The sequence below is a fragment of the Schistocerca cancellata genome, chromosome 1 (assembly GCF_023864275.1).
Source record: "Schistocerca cancellata isolate TAMUIC-IGC-003103 chromosome 1, iqSchCanc2.1, whole genome shotgun sequence".
Classification (NCBI taxonomy): Eukaryota; Metazoa; Arthropoda; class Insecta; order Orthoptera; family Acrididae; genus Schistocerca; species Schistocerca cancellata.
In genome coordinates, this window is record NC_064626.1 from 454,291,786 (window position 1) to 454,304,543 (window position 12,758).

The 12,758-nt window shown below is 38.5% G+C and overlaps 1 protein-coding gene across 6 annotated transcripts in view; it reads left to right on the forward strand.

Annotated features, from left to right (window-relative positions):
* The window catches only part of LOC126176812 (tyrosine-protein kinase Shark), a 165,417-nt gene that overhangs the window by 16,845 nt on the left and 135,814 nt on the right, over window positions 1-12,758 (forward strand). The window lies entirely within an intron of this gene.

The window sequence follows — 12,758 nt, forward strand, 5'->3', positions numbered from 1 at the left end:
TTTCTGTCTTGTGCATTTCATTTATAAATGCCCTTTTCAACATTTGTTTAGTTACCTACAAAGTTTAGCCATGGATCAAATGCTGTTTATTGTCGATACTTTTCTGATCTTTGTAGAGTGTGGAGAATGTATTGTGGCAATCAGCCAGAGTGTAAACAAATGAGAACTTAGACTGCCTGAGGGAGACGAGTGCAGTGGGGGAACATGCCCCATCTCCCTCTCACAGAGCTGAAAAGCTACATTCTTGTTCTGTGCATCTGGTCATAGAGATTGCCAATCCCATGTGGTGTTGTAAGGGTCGTACACAAACACCACCATGGACCAGGATTAGCTCTTCACTAATTTAAAAATAGAAAACAGTGAGCAATACACAACACAGTGCAAGACAAGGTACACAAAGCATTCAGCAACAGCTACCGTACATTTATATGCTGAGGTTGTCAGTGTCGTAAACATGGTAGTTTGGGTTTTACGTGTACTTCTTCCAGTATCTTAAGCAACTACAGAGCTAAACACCTTCCACCTATGACCACCACAGTAAAGTGTACGCATAATATTTGGTTTAAGTATGGTGTTGATGATTTTCAATTAATGAGAACACCTGAAGGATCATTGTTAATGTGGAATTCAGCTCGCCGACAGCTTTAGCCTGTTGAATACTGTTTTTGTGAAGAACGTATCCAGGGTCTGTGCACTTTGGTCATTGGGAAGGCGGGGGAGGGGGGGGGGGGGGGTCATCTTAGGGTTGCTGTGAATAACAAAATCGTATTGAGGTTTTATGGCAAATGGCTCGAGGTAGACTGCCTGCTACTCAGTATTCATTACATGTTCTGGCTTTCTTCGAACTGATACAAATGCAGCATCTGGAGTTAGTGGCAATTGATGAGCACTTAGGTCCACAAGTGCCCCATGAGCGTAACTTCAGTCCTCCTGCACTCACACATGATCCTCTGCAGTCTCCCTCTTCCTTTGTTCTATCTTCCCCTCTCAATCCACTCCTCCACAGCATTGCACACTGCACACAATTTCCCCTGCCTGTTGCTGGAACAAGCTCATTGATGCCACATTCATATTCTGCATACCTGCTGCCCCTCCGTCCCAGCTCAGGCACTCTTCTCCAACCCTTCCTCCCTCTCCCCATCTCCTCTTCTTGCCCTTCACATACTCCACCCAACACTAGCTCTCACTCCAATCAAATTACAGTGTCAGTGTAGTAAGCTGGGTCACTGTAGCTGGTTAGGCATGTACACTGTTTATCCAAAAAGTTGCAAGACTGTAAGTTGTGTACACACGACATCAGTGTAGTAACTGCTGGTGCATCTTGAACTAACAACTGCAAACAACAAATGTGCACTCGAACAGTCAGTTATGAGGAGACAGTGTTAAGTAGTGGATGTGCGACCATAGTGTGTCAACGTTGTTGTGTCACAGATTGTAATGGAACAACTAACCGAACATCACCCAAGACATTCTCCTGTATGTTTTGAATAATAGAAAAGTGTGTGCAAAGTGTGTCCTGCACACCTTGACTGCCAAACAACAAATGAATGTGTGTACACTTGCCATGACTTAATTGAAATGAAAAACATGGACAACTCTGATAGTAAAAAGTAGGGGATGATGACCTCAGAAGTTAAGTCCCACAGTGCTCAGAGCCATTTGAACCTTTTTTTTTTTGTAAAATGGAAACTTTCACAGCCGGAAATGTGACAATTAATGAAACATTCTGGGCTATTACACTGTTAACGAATGGATTTCACCTTAAAGCCTGACAATTTGTCTCCACCTGTGGAGGACATTTTTAAGGGGATCACAGCTTTTTTAAATATCTGATTCACAACCTGGCCTCACTACTGACTACAGCAAAATTACACTTCCGCAAGCTTCTGCACAGTGGCATGACGTCACATGTTTTGAATATGCGAGTGCGATTGGCCACTGTCGATTGGTGTCGTCTGCTGTTGCTGTCATCCCTTGGTGGAAAAACCGTTACACAGCTTCTGTACCAGAGTGAAATCTGTGTTTAACCACAGCATAATAGCCTGGACATTTGATTAATTATGGACAATTCTTTTCTGGACAAAATGATCACAGGTGAAAATATTTGGTTTTATCAATATGAACCTACCACAAAAAGCCAAAGTGTGCAGAATAATGGGGCTCTGATCTTTCATCAAAACTGAAGGAGGTGTGATTGTGATGCACAAAATGAATATCATCCCAAAGGAGAACTATTCTTACAGTTGCACATGATTGTATGAATGTTCTGTGTGCTCTAATCAAGTGAGCGAGGGGGAGGGTTGACAATTTAAGACCACCATGTTAACTTTTTTCCTAAAATTTTTGGTCTGACAGAATATAGTTTAAAAGAAACATTTGTCTAAAAGCTAACATTCTGAGTCTGATAAGGATTAGAACTTGAATACTGCAACCAGACACAAGTATGACATAAAAAGCCTCTTCCCGTTTAACCATTACCAGTTTCAGTTATTGAAAAGTCCATCATCATGTGACTCTTATACACTTTCATTCTGAGGCCTCACTTTGTAATCATTAAAATGGAATTTTCAGTTATCCGTTTAGCGCTTGATAGGTTCTTGCGAAAATCATGACCGATAGGGAGAATGAAGCACACCATTGACTCAAGGCCGTTGTTTTTTGCACTCGTAAGTGGTCTTCCCCTGGGATACTTGGGGTTCAGGGCAGTGTTGTGAAGATCAGCTGGCATATCTATCAGTTGTTTAGAGAAACTCACTCCATAGTATTGCACATTGCCGTCGTGAGTGTACCTATACTACATTACACTGGTCTTCTCTTTGCTTATTCTGAGATTTTTTTTCTATACAAGATACAGTTAGTCCACCAACTTCTTTCCTATTTACTGAAACTGATGTTTAAGTGTCCGAGTTGAAGAAATTCTCAGTTTTCATTTCCACCACTTTGAATTTTTGTTTCTTGATTACATATTATATTGATTATGTTCTGGATTTCATGTAGGTGATAAAGGTTCCGTTTGCATCTCATCTAGCTCTCAGTGTGATTGAAACCAGTGTCATTGGTTATTTAACTGTATTGTAATATTAAATATTTTTGATTAAACTCATTGATGTGTGAAAAGTGCTTGCAACTCATACATTATAGTTACTACCTCTCATAACAAAGATTACTACCCTGTCATCATGTTTCCCTTTTCTGCTGGAGGCAGAGCAAAAGACCATGGAGAGTGATTGACATAACACTAATTGGTTCATTTTTAGACCAATATTGACTTGTAACTAAAACATCAGAGTTGTTAATTTCTGCAATGGAATCCGTGGTATAATTCTTGGTGTTCAGATTTTGAAAGGTCTGATGAAATGAATTGGGTTCTAAGTTTTGTATGTTGGACATTGTCTGAAGGTGAAGGTGTTCCTGCCAGATCATGCAGTATATCTGTAGAGATTCCCTGTTCTTTACTTTGATGAATATCACCGTGATTTTAGTTCTGGACATCATCCATTGCGTGAATAGTTTCAACATTATGCATTGTCTCTTCCAAATTTTCTGAACTAGGTGTGTTTTTGATATAATTATTGTTTTTTACTGCATCATTTCCATTATCTTTGATATTAATATTGGTTTCATTAAGTGTCCTATGCTCATTTGCATTATGTCTGTGATTTACACAGTTGCCATCATTGGGTAAACAAGAGATTCAGATTCACCAGAAGTTACACTCTCAATAGGAATAATTTTTTTCTTTACCATATTTAAGGAATATTATGTGACCACTTACTGTTTATTTATTTATTTATTTATTTATTCATTCATTCATTTTTTCAGCTTTGAGCATTTTGAATGCAATTGATGTTAATAGTTTGCACAACCTGAACAATAGATAATGTTACACATGATAATAATAAAGTAAACAATATTATGAAAAGGAAAGTTGCGACTCGCCATACAGTGGAGTTGCAGATAGGCACAACAAAAAGAATGTCACATTCTAAGCTTTTGGCCAACGAGGCCTTTGTCAAAAATGGACAACACACACACACACACACACACACACACACACACACACACACACACACACACACACCTGACTGCAGTGTCTGGCAGCTGAAGCCACCAGCTGCCAGAGGATAGTTGTGTGTGTGTGTGTGTGTGTGTGTGTGTGTGTGTGTGTGTGTGTGTGCGCGCGCGCGCCATGTATTTTCGACAAAGGCCTTGGTAGCGGAAAGCTTAGATTGTGACAGTCTTTTATCTGTGCCTATCCGCGACTCAGCATCTCTGCTATGTAGCGAGCTAGCAACTTTCCTTTTCATACCAATGTTACATTCCATCCTGGATTTTCCATTGTTTAATAAAGTAAACAAGTAAAGCATGTGTATTTGCATACATATGACATTAAAACCCTTCTCTTTAAACCAGTTTTTTAGAACATTTGTGAAGATTTTTAATGAGGCAGTGCTTAAGGTGGCATTACACTAAACAGTTTTACTCCGAGGTATGTACACCTATTGTGAATTTTGCTTAGTCTTGTAAAAGGTTGGTCAGTCTTTTCTTTGTGACATTGAAGTGATTGCCTTAATTTGTAGCTCTATTGGTTTTCTTTTGTGTAGGCTAACCAATAAGTATAAATATTGATGAACTGTTATGACACTCAGTTTCTTGAAAAGGTCTCAAATGTTACCTTGTTTGTGAAAACACCCGCTGCTCATCTAATAGCCTTTTTCTGCATGTAAAAACTCTTTTTGCTCCAGTGGCACTGCTCCAAAACTGTATGCAGTATGTTACATGGCTATGAAAAAATACATAATAGGAGCTGACCATCATCTTTTCACTGATCCTTTAAATTTATGTAACATATATCTTACTCTTTGTAATATAGTGCCTATAGAATCTGTGTGGTGGTTTCAGTTTAATTTGGAAGCCAGGTGTGCACCCAGAAGTTTAACAGACTGTCATTGGTATTACGTCAACTAAAAATTACATTTCCAGTTAATTCACTGTCTTTAAACCAGATACTGGAAATCCTTAAAGCGTATACTGGAAATCTTTAAGTTGGCTTCGCTTTGTTCATTTAGGTCTTCTGTGTCATTTATAGTTGCAATGAAACTGGTATCATCAGCATATAGAACAGTTCTACATTATGTGATACTAGATAAGTCATTAGTGTACATTATAAACAATCAGGGTCACAGTTTGGAACCATGACACTTGCCAATTGAAACATCTAGGAATCCAGAGCTCATCAAGATACGGTTCTATAAGAGTCAGTTGTGTATCTCGGATGCCACAGCAGATCACTTTGTCTATTAGAATCCGATGACTCACAGAGTGACATGCCTTCCTCAAGCTTCTTTTTCCATGGCTTCTATTATGAAATTGGTGATTTTTCTTTTGCCAAGATTGTTAAAGCAAAAACCCGTTCTGCATCTAACATTCTCTACAAAACTTACTTGGTGTAATATTACTGTCATATTTGTGTACAATGACCACAGATTTGTGAATTGGTGCTAGTCTCCTTTTGATTAATACACTAAAATTTTACATCATCACCTCTAAATAGTGTGTTAGCCAAAAAACACACCATAATATTTTAATGGAAATTATCACTTCATGAAAATGTAATGTAATTGTACAGATAAAAAATTGACTCACAAAGTGGCTGCAGGAGAACACACATACAAAGATATTAAAGTTTGCAAGCATTTGGAGCCAGTAGCTCCTTCTTCTGGCAGAAAGGATGAAGGAGGAGGAAGAGGGATGAAGGAAAGGACTGGTGAGGCTTAGCAGAAGGGGTAGAGTTCAGAAAAGTCACCCAGAACTGCGGGTCAGGGGAGACTTTCTGGACGGGATGCGAAAGAAAGACTGATTGATGGGGATTGCACCGAACAAGATTTGAAAACATCCCATACATCTTCAGCTTTCTAGGCAAATGTATTTGTTCAGAGGCAGACTCTTTACAGTAATACACAATCATTCTCACCTCAGCCTTCACTGGATGCAATTATCCCACCAACCTAGTTCAGAAGCAGATTTCCTGGGCCATCACATCAAAATCTGGTACTGCTGGTCCCTCCATGAAACAACTTATCAGTACACCACTTGTTACTCAGTGTTATCCTGGTCTTAAATGTATTGATCAGCTACTTCGACACACATACAGTGCGCTTAGTTTCCGCTCTTCATTGACTTGTGCAAAATGTTTTGTCAGTAATCTCCCGATGTACATATTGTCCTGTCTGCCACCTTTAAGCTATCAGGTTTTCAAATCTTGTCTGGTGCAGTCCCCAACAATCAGTCTTTCTTTCTCATCTCATCCGGTGATTCTCCCTTGATCTGGGGTTCTGGGCAACTTTTCTGAATTTCACCTCTTTTTCCTAAACCTTACCAGTCATTTTACTTCACCCCGCTTCCTTCCCCTCCAACCTTTCTGCCAGAAGAACATTTCTTACCTCCCTCTACACTGGTTTGGGAATTAATATGTATGTACAAATTAGAGTTTATAGGCTTTAATTGGTTTTATCTGATGTTAGACATGTATACCTTTCACTTAGTGATACATATATTATTGCAGAACTTTTTGTTGGAAGCACTAGGATATGATCCTAGTTTGCAATTACAAACTTGTTGTTATGTACATTTCTAACCACAGATGAATCTTACAACATAATGTGATCAACATTACTGATCACTTTCTGTGACAGATAGTTTGCCATTCTTTTTCATTTTTCTTCAAGAAATCTTCATATTCTTAGTGTGTTGCAGGCGAATCTTCTTTTAATATTAAATTAGTTTCCTGTAAACTCGCAGAAACACTCAGGTTGTTTACTTTTAAGCACTCAGCAGAGCCGAGCGGTTCTAGGTGCTTCAGTCTGGAACCGCACAACTGCTACGGTGGTGTTTGAATCCTGCCTGGGGCATGGATGTTTGTGATGTCCTTAGGTTAGTTAGGTTTAAGTAGTTCTAAGTTCTAGGGGACTGATGACCTCAGATATTAAGTCCCATAGTGCTAAGAGCCATTTGAACCACTTAGCAGATCATTTTCCTTCATTACTTCAATTTTTTTTTCTTTTCTTCTTCTCCCCTCCCCCCCCCCCCCCCACCCCCCCCTTGCAAGAGTTCTTCATGCTCAGGATGTATTGCATCTAAATCTTCTTTAATGTATCCATTTTCTTCTCCTGAAGTGTAAAAAAATGCCTTAATTTGATTTCTATGTGCTTGATGCATACAGTGCAGTGCCAGTTATCTCCATCATTCTACGTATTTGAGATTTATTTTCACACACCTCTTTTGGTAACAACAGCTGAATTTTGTGCATAAACTATCTCTTGTGTCAAATTGAAAATTGATGTGTTCACAAAACTTTTATAGAAACTTTCACTGTCTCTAAGGGCTTTGATGTTGACGGCATTTTAAAACTAATTTTTATATGTTTTGCTCATTTATTTTAACTTAACTCAAATTCTCAGACTTACCTCAATGTTCTATAACTATTTGTGAACTGTACATACTTTAGTATGGTGAATGTCTCCATTCATTATGTTTTAATCTTCTATAAGTTTTAACAGTGTTTATTCATTGTCAGTATCACAATGAAAGCTATATAAATTATTTTTTGATTTTATCAGTAGAATGTACTATATTAAAATTGATGCCTTCATCTTAGCATTTCTTGAGATGCTTTGTCTGTCTCTACATCTGCGTGATTACTCTGCTATTTATAATAAAGGGCCTGGTAGAAGGATCAATGAACCACCTTCAAGCTGTCTCTCTACCTTCAACTCTCGAACGGCTTGTGGGAAAAATGAGCACTTAAATTTTTCTGTGAAAGCCCTGATTTGTCACCATATTTAAGTAGGTTATAATGATGAGTTTATGATTTGAAGAAAACGGATGCTATGCTAATTTCTGAATCATAAGTTCAGACTAATGTGTAGCGTGGAAGTATCACCATCATTGCAGAAACCACATGTAAGCAACTTGATCTTTGAGAAAGTCATTTTTTGTTTCACTTCATTCAGTTTAATCAGAAAGTTCAACAGTAGCACATTTGTTGTGCAAAGCACATACAAAATTGGCACGTTGGTATTATTATGCCATATTAGTATATTACAAGTTTTATCTTGGAGTTCAATATTAATGATGATATCCAACTATTTCTGTTTTTCATCAGATCCCAAGTCTATGAATGTGTTTTTTGTCTTACCAAACTATTTTGAAGCTATGCATTTTTTTTGTGGCAGAGTAAAGCTGATTGTTGCATTATAATGTTAATCAAGATCTCAGATCTTCATGTTGAGTTTTCCAACTTGCCATACAGGATGGATCAAGGCTCCAAGCAACTACTGTCTCCTGCCTACTTATCCCCACTTACAGATTTCTCTTACTAGTTATGCAAGACTGTACCTCAGTGGAGATCTAAATCTCTTTCTAGCCTTTGCATAAAAGTTTTTCGGAGAATAAGTTGATGAGTGCACATGGTAAACGTTTACTGTCTTAAACATTTCTGAACATGCTATGTAAACATGAAAGACAGTTTCTGTGTGTCTGTTCAGGAATACTCACTGCACTACAATATTTTCCCACACTACACACACAATTGGAACACGAAGAAACCGTAACATCTGGTACCACACTAATCACCGTATGCCATGTACTTCATAGTATTTTTCAGAATACCTATGTAGATGTAAAATATAATAATATAGGGCTATTCAGAAATAAGGAACAGATTTCAAACATTTATTGCTGCTGAACTACAAAAGATGGAAAAATGATTCCAATGTTCCTGGAAAGTTAAAAGTTAAATTTATGGACATTCAATGTGAGCACCATGTGTTACATGACAAATATCAATACAGCGGCTCCTTTCCTGCCACACGTGAAGCAGCTGGTCTCTCGTTATCAAATTCACAGCTTCGGCAATGGGATGACACAGACTTTCACGAGTGTCGGGCATAGAGGGAATAAAAACACGGTGTTTTACATAACCCAATAACACTATTCCGTAATAACTGAGCCTTTTGTTCTGTCACGGGAAAAGCTACATATAACACTAACGTGCCGTGAAACACGCTCATGTTACCCTCTCAGTGGATTTCAAAGTTTGACCATGCGTGTGTGAAATGGAAAAGGTTATCGGTCTATAATTTTGAATTTTGTGAAGTTGACTGTAAAACCAAATGTGTCTTAGCCTTGGGAGTTCATAGAAGTGATAAAATTATGAATGAAAAAAAAAAGAGTGGTCACCAGCCTAATTAGGCCCATTAATTTGGAAATATCTATTTGAGAAAATTGAATATTAGTTATTGAAGTTACTTTTTTTGAGATTTCCCTTTGAATAGCAAATAGGATACAAACTGACACAGTACACTATGTACTGTGTGTAGCAGCAGTTATACACCAGTAAATTATGGGGAGCACAATTGCACCGAGCTCATATTAATGATGGCCACAGTCAATAGCATTACTTAATCAAAATACTGAAACATTGCTGCATGAAGTGCAGAACTAGCTTTGGATGTGAGGGGCTTCAGTCTTGACTGACATGAATAACACAAATAAAGATAAATAAGATCTTAAATACATTGTTTAAGCTCCTCAGCATATAGCAATTTTCCTTAGTAACAGTAATAGTTCATTTTTTTTTTCTTAATAGGAGGATAAAATGATTGGGACCTAAAAACGGGTAAAGTTTTACTTGCCAAGGTTCTTTGATTTTTGCTAAAGTAAAAACTAGCTCTAAAAGCTAATCATTCACTTAAATTACTTCACAAGGTAATAAATCAAGGACTTCAAACAACACAGAATGCAGACTTCATAAATTGCATATATGCACTTGCTTGAAATAAACCTATTCCTAATCGATATAAGTGTTACAACCCCACAGATAAAAGTCACAAGGTGTGAGGTTTGTAGACCTCGGAGGCCAACAGTGATGAAGTTCATCTTCTGCTCCTCCTCTTCCAATCCAACATACTGAAATGGTGTCGTTCAGGTAATGTTGGACGTGCTTACAGAATTTCTCTTAGCACATACTTTTCTGTTTCCAGGATTACTGGAATTGTGTTTCTTTCTTTTGTAGTTTGGAAGTTATAAATGTTGGAAATCCGTTCCGTCTTTGTGATTAGCCCAGTATATTGAATTCCTACAGCTTTTTTTCTTTAATTAGTATGACCTCAGTTTAATTACTTGTATTTGTATATCTTTGGGTTATTCTTTCTGTATTGTCTCTTTACCATTTCTACATCTACATCTACATACATACTCCGCAATCCACCATATGGTGTGTGGTGGAGGGTACCTCGTACCACAACCAGCATCTTCTCTCCCTATTCCACGCCCAAACAAAGGGAAAAATGACTGCCTATATGCCTCCGTATGAGCCCTAATCTCTATCTTATCTTTGTGGTCTTTCCACGAAATATAAGTTGGCGGCAGTAAAATTGTACTGCAGTCAGCCTCAAATGCTGGTTCTCTAAATTTCCTCAGTAGCGATTCACGAAAAGAACACCTCCTTTCCTCCAGAGACTCCCACCCAAGTTCCTGAACCATTTCCGTAATATTCGTGTGATGATCAAACCTACCAGTAACAAATCTAGCAGCCCGCCTCTGAATTGCTTCTAGGTCCTCCCTAAAACCGATCTGATAGGGATCCCAAACGCTCGAGCAGTACTCAAGAATAGGTCATATTAGTGTTTTATAAGCGGTCTCCTTTACAGATGAACCACATCTTCCCAAAATTCTGCCAATGAACCGAAGACGACTATCCGCCTTCCCCACAGCTGCCATTACATGCTTGTCCCTCTTCATATCGCTCTGCAATGTTATGCCCAAATATTTAATCGACATGACTGTGTCAAGTGCTACACTACTAATGGAGTATTCAAACATTACGGGATTCTTTTTCCTATTCATCTGCATTAATTTACATTTATCTATATTTAGAGTTAGCTGCCATTCTTTACACCAATCACAAATCCTGTCCATGTCATCATGTATCCTCCTACAGTCACTCAACGACGACACTTTACCGTACACCACAGCATCATCAGCAAACAGCCGCATATTGCTATCCACCCTATCCAAAAGATCATTTATGTAGATAGAAAACAACAGGGGACCTACCACACTTCCCTGGGGCACTCCAGATGATACACTCACCTCCGATGAACACTCACCATCGAGGACGATGTACTGGGTTCTATTACTTAAGAAGTCTTCAAGCCACTCAAACGTTTGGGAACCAATTCCATCTGCTTGTACCTTAGTTAGGAGTCTGCAGTGGGGCACCGGAAGTCAAGGAATATGGCATCCGTCTGATACCCTTCATCCATGGTTCACAAGATATCATGTGAAAAAAGGGCAAGTTGCGTTTCGCAGGAGTGATGCTTTCTACAGCCGTGCTGATGCATGGACAGCAACTTCTCTGTCTCAAGGAAATTCATTATATTCGATCTGAGAATATGTTCGAGAATCCTGCAACAAATCGATGTTAAGGATATTGGTCTGTAATTTTGAGGATCCGTCCTTCTACCCTTCTTATATACAGGTGTCACCTGCGCTTTTTTCCAGTCGCTCGGGATTTTATGTTGGGCAAGAGATTCACGATAAATGCAAGCTAAGTAAGGAGCCAATGCAGTAGAGAACTCTCTGTAAAACCGAATTGGAATCCCATCAGGACCTGGTGATTTATTTATTTTCAACCCATTCAGCTGCTTCACAACCCCAGGGATGTCTATAATTATGTCCTCCATACGGGAATCTGTACGAGACTCAAACGGCGGTATGTTTGCATGATCCTCCTGCGTGAAAGATTTCTCAAATGCTAAATTTAAAATTTCAGCTTTCGTTTTGCTGTCTTCCGTTGCCAGACCAGACTGATCAGTGAGTGACTGGATGGAAGCCTTTGACCCGCTTACCGATTTTACGTAAGACCAGAATTTCCTTGGGTTTTCAGCAAGATCTTTTGCTAACGTATGACGGTGGTAGTGGTTGTATGCTTCGCGCATCGCTCTTTTTACAGCAGCACGAATCTCTACTAACTTTTCCCTGTCCTCATTCTCCCGATCTTTCTTGTACTGCGAGTGCAACTGTCTTTGCTTCCTGAGCTTCTCCACTATTTGTTTTCTCTATAGCTGATCACCTTTTGTTTTAATGAATCCACATGATCTTTGCAATGTACCTGTTCATCATTTATTGCATTGCGCTTCTTTTTCCCCTCATATATTTTTCTGACTACTCTTATGTTCTGCCTCCTTTTCCATTATTTTTACATCTCTAAACGGTTAGTATTTTACAGTCTTAGCTTTCTCACACCTCACTTGATTGTCTTTTCTTGAAGTTTTGATGTTCACTGCTTTCTTATTAAATGTTACTGCTTTCGCTGGAATTTATCGTGTTTCTTCACTATTGCATAGGTCAGCCTATTACTTATTCCTGTGATTGTATTACATCAGTGATTCCAGACCACTGTACATTATTGTTTGAGGATTCTTTGTTACCCATGGGTTTATTCACAATTTGTTTCCTTTTCATTCTATTTATCTTAAAGGAGAACATACAGAAAATCTCAGACTGGGTTTTATTTTTACATCTAACTGTCAGATTAATTTCAGCTGTTGCAGGATATGTGTTTAATATTTCTATGTATGTGTTTAATTAAGTTATATAACAGTTTTTCTGCAGACTGTATCATTGCATTGTTGACATCATGTCTTAATTGTCTTTCTTAATGGGCACAATAATGGTGTTGTTTATGTTCACAG